The sequence below is a fragment of the Castanea sativa genome, chromosome 6 (assembly GCF_040712315.1).
Source record: "Castanea sativa cultivar Marrone di Chiusa Pesio chromosome 6, ASM4071231v1".
In the NCBI taxonomy this organism is placed as follows: Eukaryota; Viridiplantae; Streptophyta; class Magnoliopsida; order Fagales; family Fagaceae; genus Castanea; species Castanea sativa.
In genome coordinates, this window is record NC_134018.1 from 5,084,279 (window position 1) to 5,100,000 (window position 15,722).

Below are 15,722 nucleotides of genomic sequence, written 5' to 3' on the forward strand. Positions count from 1 at the left end.
TTAGAATTACACCGAATTTAATTTTAAGGAATGTTATATCACCTAATAACTTTCTATCGTATTAATAAATTGAAAATCCCACCGCTGGATTACATTTTTTTTATGTTCTTAACATGTATGCCAAATTTCGTGTCAGTTAGGACATATATGGAAAGTGTTAGAAACATATGTAATACAAATTGGCTAATCTTTTGACAAAACGCACTTTACTTGTAATTGGGTAGATCTAGAATAGGTTTAGTACTTCAAGGAACAATAGTTCAAGTTTATTATTGAAGCCATGCAAATTTATCCAAGAAACAAGTGAAGAAGTACTGTTTATTAAATCTCGACAGATATCTCGACAGAATCATATCTATCGAGGATTAATGTTGAAGCTTGACAATAGCTCGACAGAAGCTGTATTTGTCGAGAATTACGAAATTAGAATTTCTAGATCTGATTTCACACATATCCATGTGTATTTATGTAGGGTTTATTTTCTCACAACCCTAGACATATATAAGAATTATTTTAAGGACCGTCACAAGATGATGCAACTTGATGCAAAGTAATTATACATGCATATTGTGACCGGAGACAATTTGCCCTAGTTTATCATATTCTCTCTAGAAGTTACTACATCTTTACGCCAAGAGTTTTGTAACCAAGAAACTTCTTGATCTTCATTGTTGGATGAATTTAAGAACTTTGTAACCAACATCTTCTTCAAATTGGTGTGTTATTCACGTATTGGGATTTGTGCATCATTGGTTAGTCATATACTAGGAGTCGTGCATTGAAATGAGAGATTGTTGCTACATTACAAGTCCGATTAGGTATTGGGATAAAGGTTCAACTATAGGTTGGTATTAGGTACTGAAATTCCTTTTACTTATAACCACTTGTTTTGATAATAGTAGATTTTTGAGAGTGGTGACCTTAAATTCACCCAGTGGGGTTTTGCCTCGATAGTTTTCCCCATTCGTAAACAAATTACCGGTGTTAAATTTATTTTCCGCTGCATTTAACTTAGTTGGTGATTTTTTTGTACTACCACACTTATTGCATAAAATTGAATCTAATTAATTAATTTTGTACTACCACTCTTTCTCACTCTCAAATCTCCTTACCCACTACTTTTTCGGCCTAGATCAAGATCAAAACACTTGGTAAGTGTTCTAATCTTCTCACTTTTCATGCATTCATGCATTTTAGACCTAGGTTTTGGGGTTTTTCAAACTTTTTGGGGTTTTTGAGTTTTTCTTGAAATTTTTGGGTTAGGCTTTGTGAATTTGATGATATATGATCATGCATTGCATTTCATTAGCATTATAACAATGTTTCATGCATTTAGATGTGTGCTTGATTATTGTTGATATGTGCTGGTAGGTTTGGTTGGGTTTTTTCCCATGATGCATTTTCAATTTTGCACGTCACATGTTCATGCATACGTATCCTTTCTTTTCTTTCTATTTTGTTTTGTTTGTGATGTGTTCTCTCTCTCTCTTATAGACTGTGCATGGTACCTAAGCGCAAATCCGCTCTGGCTCAGAACCCTATTGGTTCGGGATTTTCTTCTTCTGATACACCCCCTCTTTATGTTCGGTTCCATGATGGGAAGGCCCAACAGGATTTCCTTGAGAAATTTCAAAGACGTGGCGTTCATCCGGAGCGCCATGTCATTCTATCAAATTTTTTCGACACTCCTTTACCTGGTGTCATTCAAACTTAGGGATGGGAATCTTTTTGTGAGATACCCTTGAGGTGCCCTATCATGTTTATACAAGAGTTTTACTTCAATATACACGGTATCGATACGTCTGTACCTCAGTTTTTCACGACATTCAGAGGTACACGTATCGTAGTCACTCTAGATCTCATATCTGAGATACTACATGTCCTGAGGGTATCGTATCTGTCAGCATCTAAGGACTGTGTCCAAAGACGAGCTTTTATCTCATTTCTATGAGACACCTTCTGTATGGGGTAAGCATCAAAACACCCCATGCTTGGGCTTTGCAAAAGGTCTGAGATTCCCTAATATGGTGATGAAATTTGTTCTTACTCTACTATCTTACTATAAATCTATCACAGAGCCTCGTGCTCGATTTTTGTAGTCCTTTTTAGAGGATCTTTCTATTGACTTCCTCACTCACTTCATTACTTCTATTATTGTGTTTATCAGGATATGACGACTCGTGATAAGTTCATTTTTTCTTCGGCTATCACGCGAATCCTTCGCCATTTTTCTATTCCTATTCCTAATTCTCCCTACTTCACCGTTATGGGTGTCATCAGCGCAACTTTTGTTTGGCGGAGCGAGGCCCAACTTCGACTGAAACAGCCATGGATGGCGACGACTGATCCCACATCTCTTGTTGTTCCTTCCACCTCCGCTCCTTCTTCCTTAGGTGGTGGTGTGACTCTTGAGGCCATCATGGCACAACTTTAGTGCATGGATGCTCGCCTTGACACTCTTAGTGATAAATTTTGTCAGGTGAACACTTGTGTTGGTCATATTGCACGACGACAAGCTCGCCTCAGTGGTTTCTCCGCTTCCCCTCTCCTTCTCCGGAGGCTTTGACAAATGAGGATGGTGCTGATGGTGCTGATGATGATGATGTGGATGAGGATGCTAGCTTTGCCAATGATGATGAGATGAAAACCTCTCAGTGACTTACCATTTGTCGTTCGTGACAAAAAAGGGAAGTAGTTTTGAGATGATAAGAGTCATCTTGTATTTAGGGGAAGTGTTAGCATAGGATATTTTTGTTAGGGGGAGTGTTAGATTTTTGAGGGATGTAGTGAGAATTTTGTATACTTTTCTTTTCTTTTCTTTTACATTATCCTCTTGTACACCGGTCTTGTGACCATTTATTTATGACATACATTGTATTTATTTATATATATATATATATATATATATATATATATATATAATGATGTATGTTTTTTTACCTATCTCTCTATGTGTAGTTTTTTTTCTTCTCTTTATATACATGTTTCTTTATGTATGCAATCTTTATTTTTGTTTCACACTAAGATGCCTTGATGAGTTTTGTTCAAAGTGTTTCAAAAAGACAGGTTGTGAAAGTCTACCATGCCATAAACTCTCTTCTTGTAAAGTTTTTTAAGAGTTTGTATTAGAGTTAGATTTTCTTGTGATTCAACAAGTGTTTATAAGTTTAGTGATTTAAGACTTCTCTCATGATTCATTTGTTTGTTGTGGTTTTGTCACGAATTGTCAAAGGGGAGATTGTTAGGACATATGTGGAAAGTGCTAGAAACATACGTGATGTAAATTGGCTAATCTTTTGACAAAATACAATTTACTTGTAATTGGGTAGATCTAGGATGAGTTTAGTACTTTAAGGAACAAGAGTTCAAGTTTAGTATTGAAACCATGCAATTTTATCCAATAAATAAGTGAAGAAGCTTGATAGAATCATGTCTATCAAGGATTAATGTTAAAGCTTGACAACAACTCGACAATAGCTCGACAGAAGTTGCATCTGTCGAAAATTACGAAATTAGAATTTTCAGATCTAATTTCACGCATATCTATGTGTATTTGTGTAAGGTTTCTTTTCTCACAACCCTAAACATATATAAGAAATATTTTAAGGGTCGTCACAAGATGATGCAACTTGATGCAAAGTGATTATATATGCATATTGTGACTGGAGATAATTTGCTCTAGTTTATCATATTCTTTCTAAAAGTTACTGAGTCTTTGCGCCAAGGGTTTTGTAACCAAGAAGCTTCTTGATCTTCATTATTGGATGAACTGAAGAACTTTGCAGCCAACATCTTCCTAAAGTTAGTGTGTTAGTCACGTATTGGAATCTGTGCATCATTGGTTAATTGTGTACTAGGAGCCGTGCATTGAAAGGAGAGATTGCCACTATATTACAAGTTCGATTGGGTATTGGAGTAAGGGTTCAATTGTAGGTTGGTATTTGGTACTAGGATTCCTTTTACTTTTAACTACTTGTTTTGATAATAGTGGACTCTCGGGAGTGGTGACTTTAAATTCACCTGGTGGGGTTTTGCCTTGGTGGTTTTTCCCATTCGTAAACAAATCACCTATGTCAAACTTATTTTCCGTTGCATTTAACTTAGTTGGTGATTTATTTGTGCTACCACGCTTATCGCATGAAATTAAATACAATAAATTTCACTTGGCTAATTAATTGATTAATTTTTCAAATGAGTCAATACATTCTTGGCCTATCAGTGTCAATCGGACTTTATTTGCTATTTAATCCAGAAACCAATTTTGATGCATAATTTTAAACTATAAAAACTTAAACTTTAAACATTTGATTGATGATATATTTATTGATCTTTAATTGTCTTGAAATTTTGCAAATATGGGGATCAAATATACCAAGATAATGTAATCTAAAGGTGGATTTGTCAAAATTCGTCTCGATTAAAATCAGCTACCAATGATTCTAGGTAAAGGCTAACCATATTTTGAAAGGGAAATCTGGGTTCTTAATTAAGAGTACATGTAGCAGGCAAAAATAGACAAATAGCAACACCTATACTTAAATGTGCAAAAGATAGTTGCTCTTTTTTCTTCCTCCAGAATTTTCAATTCTAATAGGGAGACATTGACAAATTTCAGTTACTTATTTAGGTAACCTTATTCTTGTCAATGCAAGTTCATGGTTGAGGAGGCACAATCCAAACTCTCATTAACCTTTGCCTAAAATCCCAATTATAAGCTTCAGAACCCACACAATTACATCTCAAATTATCCTTTAAGCAAGAAAATTGACAGTCATATTAGTAATTAAGGTACATTATGGTCACCCTGTTTGCTATCTTTCTTGCTTCGTCAACTGCTGGTGCTGGAACAGAGAATGAGGCGCAACCAAGAAATAGTGCTTGATTCTCCAAGCTTTTCTTCTCATGCCAAGCCAAACAAGACCAATCAAGCTTATGTATAAAGCTTTCAAATAATATATATAAAGCAGTGATTTATGATGTATGCCCAATTGTACCAACAATAGGTCTCCATTCGAATCAAGCAAGCGAAGACACAATTGATAGTGGAAATTTAAAAATTTTCGTACGCATAAATCCTTTTTAAAAACTTACAAGCTAAGTTTAAATAATTCAACAAAGTATACAAAAGAATGGAAGAAATTTCCTTAAACAGTAGAGTATCATAATCAGCACAAAAATAAAGGTTTTTAGCTTAAGAATGAGCTACTCCACGTACCGTAACTACAACGGTCTTAAAATAGCAAAATTCTTTGTCAAGTAAGTTTCGACCCACACAAAATGTGTAAAGATTTGGGCACTGTCTCAGAGAGAGACTCAGTGAAATAGATATACAAAAAGATCTTATGAAACCTCACTATTCTTTAATATTGGTTTTGGGCCTTTTCTGCCCAACTTAGGTGGAGGGTGAAAAAGCCCCCCTTAACTCCACTATTTAATACTAAACTTCGGGTAGAAAGCGCGTGCAATGATAGTTTTTTATTTTTTTTAGTGGTTTTATTTTTTATAAAATAGTTTTATTTATTTTTTATATATATAATTTTTATTTTGAAAATCTAATTTGTAAGTAGATAAAGTAATTTAAAAATTAATAGAAAAGTAGTCCTAATTTTTAGGTAATGTTTTAGTGGAAGTTAGTGTTACATTTTTACCAGATTGTTTTTTAGTTTTATTTCAACTTAAATATAGGGGTATAGGAGCATTTTTGAACTAAAAAAAATGAGAAATCCAAATAGGAGAAGCTCCTTAAATAATAGTATAGATAAAGTTATTCCTCATATAATAATAATAATAATAATAATAATAAAACATACAATTATTCTTTAATTTTTTTGAGAAACCAGTTATTCCTTTTTTTTTTGTTGAGAAACAGTTATTCCTTAATTGATAGTGGTTGTTGCTTAAGTAATTCATTAATAATGAATTTTAATTAGCTTAATTGATACTAGCCTCTGAGCACGCGCGTGATACCAGCTTAATTGATAGAGGCTCTTCTATTTTTTGGGTAAAGATTAATAATTTTGCATTTATTATAATTTGAGATTTCTACTTTTTTCAATCACAAAAAAAAAAAAAAAAAAATCTAAGGGTATGAATACGTAGGGTGAGTTTTGCAGATTGGAGAAGTTTTAAAACTAACAAAAAAGTGGTCCTATTTTGTAGGGAGTTAGTAAATAGATGTAGGAATTTAAATCAACATAAAAGTAGGAATTTATTAGAGACAAGAAGACATTTTAACGTAGAAGTAGAAATTTATTATTTTTGTCAATTTACTATTTTAACCCCATTTTTAAGTTTTAACTAGGTATTTTTTACAGTAAAAAAAGCAATAACTAACTTTCTTTTGTGAATTTACTATTTTAACTTCATTTTCTAATTTGTTGGTTAATTAATTTAGGGACATTTTGACAAAAAAAAAAGCAATAACTAACTTTCAGAGGCTAGTATATACATATGATTAACTGATATGATATAGGGTCCGTTTGGATAGAACTTATTGCTGAAAACCGAAAACTGAAAACTGAAAACACTGTAGCAAAATAATTTTAAAATGTATGAATAGTACCGCGGGACCCATTTTTAATGAAAAAATTGCTGAAAAGTGAAATTTGTGTGTCCGTGAACAGTGCACGAATGCACTGTTCACAGAAGAATTAGTCAACACTTGCGGCTGGAGGAAAAAAAAAAAAAAAAAAAACTTAAACGCAGACGCAGGAATAAATTTATCCAAACGCCCTCATAGTATCTTATTACACATAATATAATTAGCACTGCCGTTGTTCAAATAAGATTACTTCAACTTTAATAGAATAATATTACGGATTTGAAACTTCAATCCATATTTTAACGGGTCCCTCCAACCAGCTTTATAAAGCATTTGTATTTCCACCAACCAATATGAGAAACTATAACTATATTATCCAGAAGACTAAAACAAAAGATTGCTTATATGAAATACTTTCATAAATTGAAATCCTTGTGTGCTTGTGGGTTATTATTATCATTTTTTTATAATGGGACATCTGAAAAGTGAAATCTCCAATTGGAGTATGGGCATTTGAAATTTTGAATATGTGCCATTGCTTGATTCCTTTGGTGCCCATGATATCTATGACTCCATCATTGCTTTCCAATTGGGACTCTAAAAAATCATGCAATAATGGACGGTCGAAATGTACTTAGATAAAGCACCCCCTCTCTCTAGTCCTTGTTTAACAAATGGTACAAATCTTTTTCTTTTCTTTTTTTGATAGGAATGGTACAAATCTTTGAGCAACTAGAAATGACCGAATCAACTATATATACAATGTAAGGACCGAAGGAGCACTATTCAGCAAAAAAGGAGGAGCACTAATTTTTTGTCGAAAAAGATAATTGAGTACTCAATCTGACTTAATTAATCAACATGCATGCAATTAATGTAGCTGTACTTTTTAACACTTTTGACAAAAATATGATAATAATTACTTTCTTTGTCTTACCAAAAAATTACTTTCTTTGAACAATACTAATATTTTGGTTGCTTTAACGGCAGCATGAATCATGAATTATCTGCGTGCCGAGGTCATGATTAATTTTGTCCCTACCTAAGCTCCACAAATTTTCCGATTGTCAATGCAGGAGTGGAAGTTTGTTTGTTTTGTGAGTTTTTTTTTTTTTTTTCCTCCAGAGAGAATAGTAATTATACGAAAATTATTAATAAATAATTTGTTATAAGCCTAAATTTAATGTGCAAAGGTGTTACTTGTTCAAAATTGAAAATCCAAAAAACAAATTAGCAATTACCATAAAATTAAAGAACAAAATTTAGCTACAAAATTGATTGTAGAATAAGGCTACAAGCTTACAAAATTGAGTGAATATTGACAAATCTACTATTGGATTGCATTTTTTTCTTATATACTTCATGTTTGGAAAATTTCTATAAAATTAAAGATCGATAACTATGCCATCAATAAATTGTTTAAATTTCAAGTTTTTGTAGTTTAAAATTATGCATAAAATGTAAACTTATAGATTATATAGTAAATAATATCCAATTTGCACAAAATTTGATATGTGTATTAAAAATACACAGAACATGCAACTCAACGGTTAAATTTTTAAAATATATAGTAATGTAAATAATATTGAGTAAGGTTATAGTCTTATGTTACAACTAATTTTGTAGCTAAATTATATTCCAAGTTAAAAGGTGAAATTAGTGAACATATCTGAATTTAATCAAGCAACAAGAGTCAACTGAAAACAGAGAGAGTTCATTTTGGACATTGGAGTTCCTAAATATTATAGTCCCCTCAGCATTTGAAGAGCCACCCTCCTGCTCCCGGGCTCTTTGGTTTATGGAAAACCCCAAAAGTGATGTTGACTTTTGTGGATGGATTTTATACTTTTTAGTATTTTATAGTTTTCCTAAATACTTTTTGGTGCTCATTGTTTTTTAGATGATGTTAAATTGTTAACGATGGTGACAATAACTATTTGAATAATTCAATAGTTCTAAGGGGAAGAGAGAATTTGAAAACCAAAAGGTTTTAATTAATTGAGCTATAAGATGTTCTAGTAGTGATGACAATGATGGATGATATTGCTGATTATCTCATATCACCCAAAAAAAAAAAAAACAGAAGCAAAATTTTGACTTGATACCAAGACCAAAATGTTATCTCAAGATTGACACCAAAATGGTGATTCAGACCAGCATCTAATAACATAAGGTCGATAAAAATTGAACCGAGACACCCAAATTGAGTTGATGCTCACCCAAAGCAACATTGAACTATTGAATTATCAAATAGCTAAATTAATAAAACAAACAATATGTTACCTTAAAGTCTCAAAATAGTGGACGTTGAACAGTGACTTGTGCTCAATGAATAAAACAAACAATATGTTACCTTAAAGTCTCAAAATAATGGAGGAATCAAAATGGAAATTTGTCAAATAGCAAAAGGATTAAATTAATAATTGAACCAATTTTTTATTACAATTTTTTTAAAAGGGCCTACAAGATCATGTGTGTGTTTTTACACACCTGATGTAATTGGTTACATAATGTGGCAGAAAAGAATCCTTTTAAACTGATAATGGAGAGAATCAAATTGAATTTTGTCAAGTAGATAAAGGATTTCAAATTAATAATTTAACCAATTTAATTACTTTTTTTTTTTGACAGACAAAAAGGATTAAAAGGCTACAAATAGTTAAAGATGGCTTGATTCCCACATCAAGTGTTGTTGTTGTTTTTTTACACTACTGACGTAATTGATTACATAAGGCATTGTACCAGAAACCTTAATAGTATAGAAGTAAAAGTAACGGTGACCAAAGGACGCCTAGAGTCAAGGTGTCGAACGGTCAAAATCTCTCTTTTTTCTTTTTTCTTTTTTCCATTTGTGGAGCCCAAATCAAACCGAAAGACAAGCAATTTTAAAGCCCAGTTGTCATCTCATGCGTCACAGCAGCTGTTGTTAGTTGATATAGGATTGATAATGTACTTCGTTAAATCTTGAGCTCGAAGGCTTAATTATAAACTTGAGTTTGACTTGACTAATAGATCAAGTCAATCTAAGCCAAGTAACAATCTCAAACTCAAATATTGTTCTTAGTTTTGGTTCGAGTTCAAGCCAAACTTGAACATTTTACTTTTGTTATTGAGTCCAACCCAAATATTCATTACTCAACTTGCATTTTCTAGCCACATCCTTCCTTGCATTTTCAATTTTATTATGCTATGAATCATCTTAATGTATTCTTAAAAGTTAAAACTACAAATTAAATAATATATGATATTAAATATTATTATTTTATAATTTAATAATTACAATAAAGGGCACTGTCATTTGAATTCTAAATGTTTTCATTAAAAATACAATACCAAAAAGTAAAAGTTGAGTTCCGGCTTTTTGACAATATTTAATATTTATGATCATATATGGTATAACCTATAAAAGAGTAATTATAATAATATTTAGTTAATGTTGCTTGGGGAGGGTTTAGAGTCCCATGCAATTCTCCTTACAATAAAATTCTAACCTCTCATGATTACAGTTTCTAAAATTCTCTCTTTTAGTGTATAGAGAGAACTAATTACATGGTAATTTGTCTTATACCTCTATTACATATATTGACTTAACTGAAAATTCTCTATTTGTATTTAGGACTAAGTTACCAGAAAGTTTGTAGGCTTGGACTTTTTAGTTTTTACACTGAATTTTTACACCATTTTGCACTGTGGTGGTTTTTACTCTTAGTGGAGTGAGTTTGTGAGACAGTCTGGATTTCTATGCTAAAATTTTGATGTCTATTTCTGTGCCATCACTTTCAATTTTCAAAGTTAGAAAAGCGGAAATTCTGGATGCTACTAGTTGTATCCTTTTGAAAATAAGTATTTGAAGGAGCTTTTCTCTATCTCATTGTCTGCTCGAGGAGAAATTTAAGTCATACCAAACGGGAAAAAAACGACTGAATGAAAATGATCTATGTTTTTCTATATATTCATTATGGTTCTATTACTTTAAAAAAAAAATTCTCCCATTACTTTGCTAAAGTGGTAGGTTACGAGGGGTGAAAGAAAAAAGTAGAGTTAGTAGTAGATGCAAGACAAAGTGATTGTCCACCACTCACAACTTATCATCACAATAAATTGTAAATAAAATTATGAAATAAGTTGTATGTACAAAATAAGACTTATTTGACAAGCTTTTCGTAATATAGAGAATCCCCTTCACCCATTGTGTGTGTGTTTCTCAAAAGAAAAGATACTCAGTGTTGTTGAGTTGTCTCACATCGGTAAAGTGTGATGTTGAGAACGGATTTATCACTTGCTCTGTGACACTAACTTCCGCATGCAGTTTTGGTGTTGGCGTGTGAATGTATTCCATTATCTCATCCACTTCTTTTATATATGTGTGCGTGTGTTTCTCAATATATATATATATATATATATATATATATATATATATATATATATATATATTAGTAAATGCAAAATAGCACAAGAGGTTATTTTTGCACATTTAACCTCAAAAACCACCCATATTAGTTTAGGTAAATTTGTGTAAAACAGCATAATACCCATAGTTTACATGATTACTATTGCTGTGTGAATTGATAAAAGAAATACTAAAAAAATAAGTGACTGATATGATTTGGGAGAATTATAAAAAAATTATAAAGAAATAATATTTTAATGAAATGTAGTGTAAAAGAGATAATTCTTTAATAAAATGTAATGTAAAAGAGATAATTCTTTAATGAAATGTAATGTAAAATTGATAATTTAATGTAAGATATTTTGAAAAGTAGCTATTTAAAAAAAAAGTTTTCATACTAAAATAGACAAACATTTTTACATGAGCTGATGTGAATCATCTAACTATTTAAAAGGGAAAATAAATTATGTGGGTCAACTCAAGATGATTACTTATAATTTTATGATATTTGTCAATAATTTAATGTTATATTTTAAAAATAAAAAGTTAACGAATATCATAATGACACTAATTTAAGAAAAAAAACTAATTATTACCGTACACTCTTGATGCGATGGTCACTACTCTACAAGTATAAATGCTTGTAGGGTATAGGGAGTAAAGGTTATGGTTCAAGTTTTCAAGAGGGAGTTTTACACACATATATACTTGGTTGGGTTAAGCTAGAGTAAAATTTATATATTTTTTTAAAAAATAACAATTAATTTTTTTGATAGCTTTTTATATTACCCATGAAAGTAATGTTAAGATTTTCCTAAAATAGCTTATTAACAATTATTCTAAGAATATCTGTTAACATAATCCAAGTCTAAATCTCTTGTCTAATGATTCATGCTTGATCTACTTTATACTCTACCAATAAAAATAGAGACATGACCATCTCTTTTAATTAAATTCTTATTTTTAGTTTTTTTTTGGTTCCTAAAATAACTAATAAAAAATAAAAATTCAAACCACCCTCACCTCCAGTCCACCACCAACGGCCTCTGCGGTGTCACTGGAAAGATTTCGCGGACTGTCATCAGCGGCCATACTCTACATCCGACAGTACCAACAAAAAAAAAAATCCAATAAACCCCACTAGCCACCACCTCGTGGTTACATTTTTTAACGCACGTTTGGATCCTGGAAACAAACGAAAGTTTTTGTTTTCTTTTGTTTTGGTTTTTCCAAGAAACAAAAGCGAAGTTTACTATGTTTTACAAGAGCTAAAAGTGAAACAAGGCACGAGGAGAAATAAGCCACAAGGCACGAGGAGAAATAAGCCACCAAAAGTCAATAGTAACAAATACTTAGGTGGAGTTTGGATAGCGCGTTTTCTGTGTCCGCGTTTTGTTTTTTGTTTTTTGTTTTTTGTTTTTTTTTCCTCCAGCCGCAAGTGTTGACCCAATTTTCTGTGAACAGTGCATTCGTGCACTGTTCACGGACTCACAAATTTCACTTTTCAGCAACTTTTTCATTAAAAATGGGTCCTGCGATACTATTCACACATTTTAAAATTATTTTGCTACAGTGTTTTCAGTTTTCAGTTTTCAGCAATCAGCAATAAGTTCTATCCAAACGGACATTTAGAGTCCGTTTGGATATAACTTATTGCTGAAAACCGAAAACTGAAAACACTGTACAAAAATAAATTTTTAATGTGTAAAAATTACTGTTCATCCCAAAAAGTACTGTTCATTGGCCTAAAATCACTGTTCATGGCCAATGAACAGTGACACATGCGCGTAGAAAAAAAAAACGGCCAGACATGGACGCAACTGTGCTATCCAAACGCCCTCTTAGTATGCTTGGATACCACTTATTTTATTAAAAATTAAAAATTAAAAATAATAAAAAAATTAGTGTTTATACATTGGCACTGTTTATAAGCTTGATTGCACGAACAGTACATAAACAGTGTAATAAGCATTGGTTTTAAAACACAAACGCGGAGAACTTAGACGTGCAAACCAAACGAAATAAGAAAGAATATATTTTTACCACTTATTCTAATTCCAGGTGTTAAGTTATTAATCATTTTAATTTAAATTAATTATTAAAATTACTTTTTTACCCACAAATAATAACAAGTAGCAATCTACTATTTTAAAATTTATCAAAAAAATATTATAAAAATATTATAAATATAACAATATTTTTTAAAAATTCCTATTTTATTTTATCTTATCTATTAGATTAGGAGGAATATTAGGCACCTCCTCGTTAAGGGAAGAAAGTCAACAACGTGAATTGCGTATACGTATCAATCGTTCGTGGTCCCTAGTCGTGAAACGTGTTTAATCCTTACAATCTCCAATCCGTAATCTTCAATTATCTTCGTCTATAAATGATCCAATCTTTTCAAGTCTTCTGTCCAGTGAAAATTTTCACTGGACACGTCCGAATTTAAAAACGTATCTAAGAGTGAACATGTGTCCACCATCTAAAAACGTATCTAAGAATGAACATGTGTCCACCATCTAACGTATTCAATGAAAACTTATACTGAACACATGCCACACCCTTTAATATTTACCCTTTCCTTTTTTAAATTTATCGTGTAACTTGTGCCATGCACTATTTTATATTCTCTGCGTGAACGCCAAGGCAAATGGCCCCCAAATTATTACTATTAATTGTCTTTTTCTCTTAATAAAAAAAAAAAAAATTGTCCTTTTCTCTTTTGACTTTAAAACATTTAATGGAATTAAAATTAAAAAAAAAGATGAAAAAGAGTAATTGCACTGTTTGTTCCTGGTATTGACCGACATTTTTCTTTTTTCTGGATAAACATTGACAAACATTAATGTCTTTACCAGAACAATTTCATGGAAGTATAACGTGAATACAATCCATTCAACTACCTAGTAATAATTAGTTTCCCAAAAAATAAAAATAAAACTACCTACTAATAATTGTAAGCCTATAAGAGAGGGCTTAGAGTAGAATTTTTATTTTGTATAAAAAAAATAATTGTAAGTGAAAAAGTGCATTTAATCCCATAAGAGTATCCATAGCCCAAAATGCCATCATATCCTACTTTATCATTCCAAAAAATTACTTTATCAATTATACAATACCATTTTACAATACTTCAGTATCCTAACTTTTATTTTATAATACAACACATGAAAATAATATTTCTACATAATAAAATAATATATCATAATAAAATAATATATCCCAAAACCCAAAGCCCAAATCACCTCTGCAACCACTTGCAACCACCACCACCACGAAGAACATACCCAAACTGTTGTTTTCTTGAAACCCCAGCCACAAACTCATGGCCATCGAAACCCAAAGACCCATATATTACAAAACCCAAAAACCTATAGAGAAAACAAAATCAATTCAAAATCAAATCAAACTAATAGCAATAGCAACCCCCAACTCCGGCAACCACGGCAACCCACAAAATCAAAATCAAACCAAACCACGGCAACCCCCAACTCCACCACCATGAATCCACAAAAAAAAAAAATCCATTCCAAAATCAGTTCAAACCAATAGAAAAATGTCATACTTAATTCAGTCATACCCATCTCTTCCTTTAAGCATCGATTGTAGCCAAAAAAAAAAAAAAAACCATAGAACCCAGAACTCTAAACTCACTGATCCACCACGATCCTTAGCCCTAGAGCCACCACAACCCACCACGACCCGCCACAATCCACACCGATTCAAAACCCAACCAATGTAACCGGACTTGAGAGATCCACAAACTCATCAAACCCACGTCGGACTTGAGAGACCCATAACCCACGACCTACACCAAACTTGAGAGAGCCACGACCTATGACTTATGCCAGACTTGATGCACCCATGAACCGTGACAGAGCCATGATCCACAGAGAAGACGAGAAGCTTGGCATTGGCAGCGATGGCGAGAGAGAGAGGGGTGAGAGAGAAGAGAGAGGCTTGGCCTGGCTTGTGGTGGCCTGTGATGGTGGCTTGTGGTGGTGGCTTGTGGTGGGGCCTGTGATAGTGGGTCTGCCCATGGTGGCTTGGTGATGGTGTTCATGTCGACCATGGTTTTGGGTCCGAAGAGGAGAGAGCAAACAAGAGAGAAGAAGACAAGAAAGGGAAATGAAAGAATGAGAAAGGAAGAGAGAGAAGAATCAGAGATAATATAATAATAATTTTTAATTATACAATCTTGCTATAGTACCATCCTATACAGTACCATCCTAGAAATATGATGGTACTTTAGCAACATTGTAAAATTTTTTACAATTGGCACAATTTGCAAGTCGGGCTGGAGCATCATTTTAATGGTTTGATGGTAAAATATATCAACATATAAGATATACAAGGCAGATTGTGAATGCTCTAAGAATGTCAGAAGATGCCAATTTTATTTTTATCACTAAATCTTATCTTAACGGTTCTATGACTTCTATCTACTTTTTTTTTAAAAAACCTATTTAATGACATAATCTACCACCAAATCCATCTTATTGGTACAAAATCTGAACTACTTTTTTTTTTACTAAAAAATCCAAAGTCCAAAATATAATACCTTCTTATCTATGTAGATATTTTTAAACATGGTCCATGATCCACCACCTTAAAAATGTTAACATACCACTACACACCCTTAGTGCGATGATCACCCTACAAGTATGAGTGCTTGCGGGGTGTGGGGTGTGGGGGTAAAGGCTGATGTTCAAGTTTCTAAGAAGAAGTTTCACATACATATACACTTATATTAGACTAAAATAAAGTTTCTATCCTGTATAAAAAAAA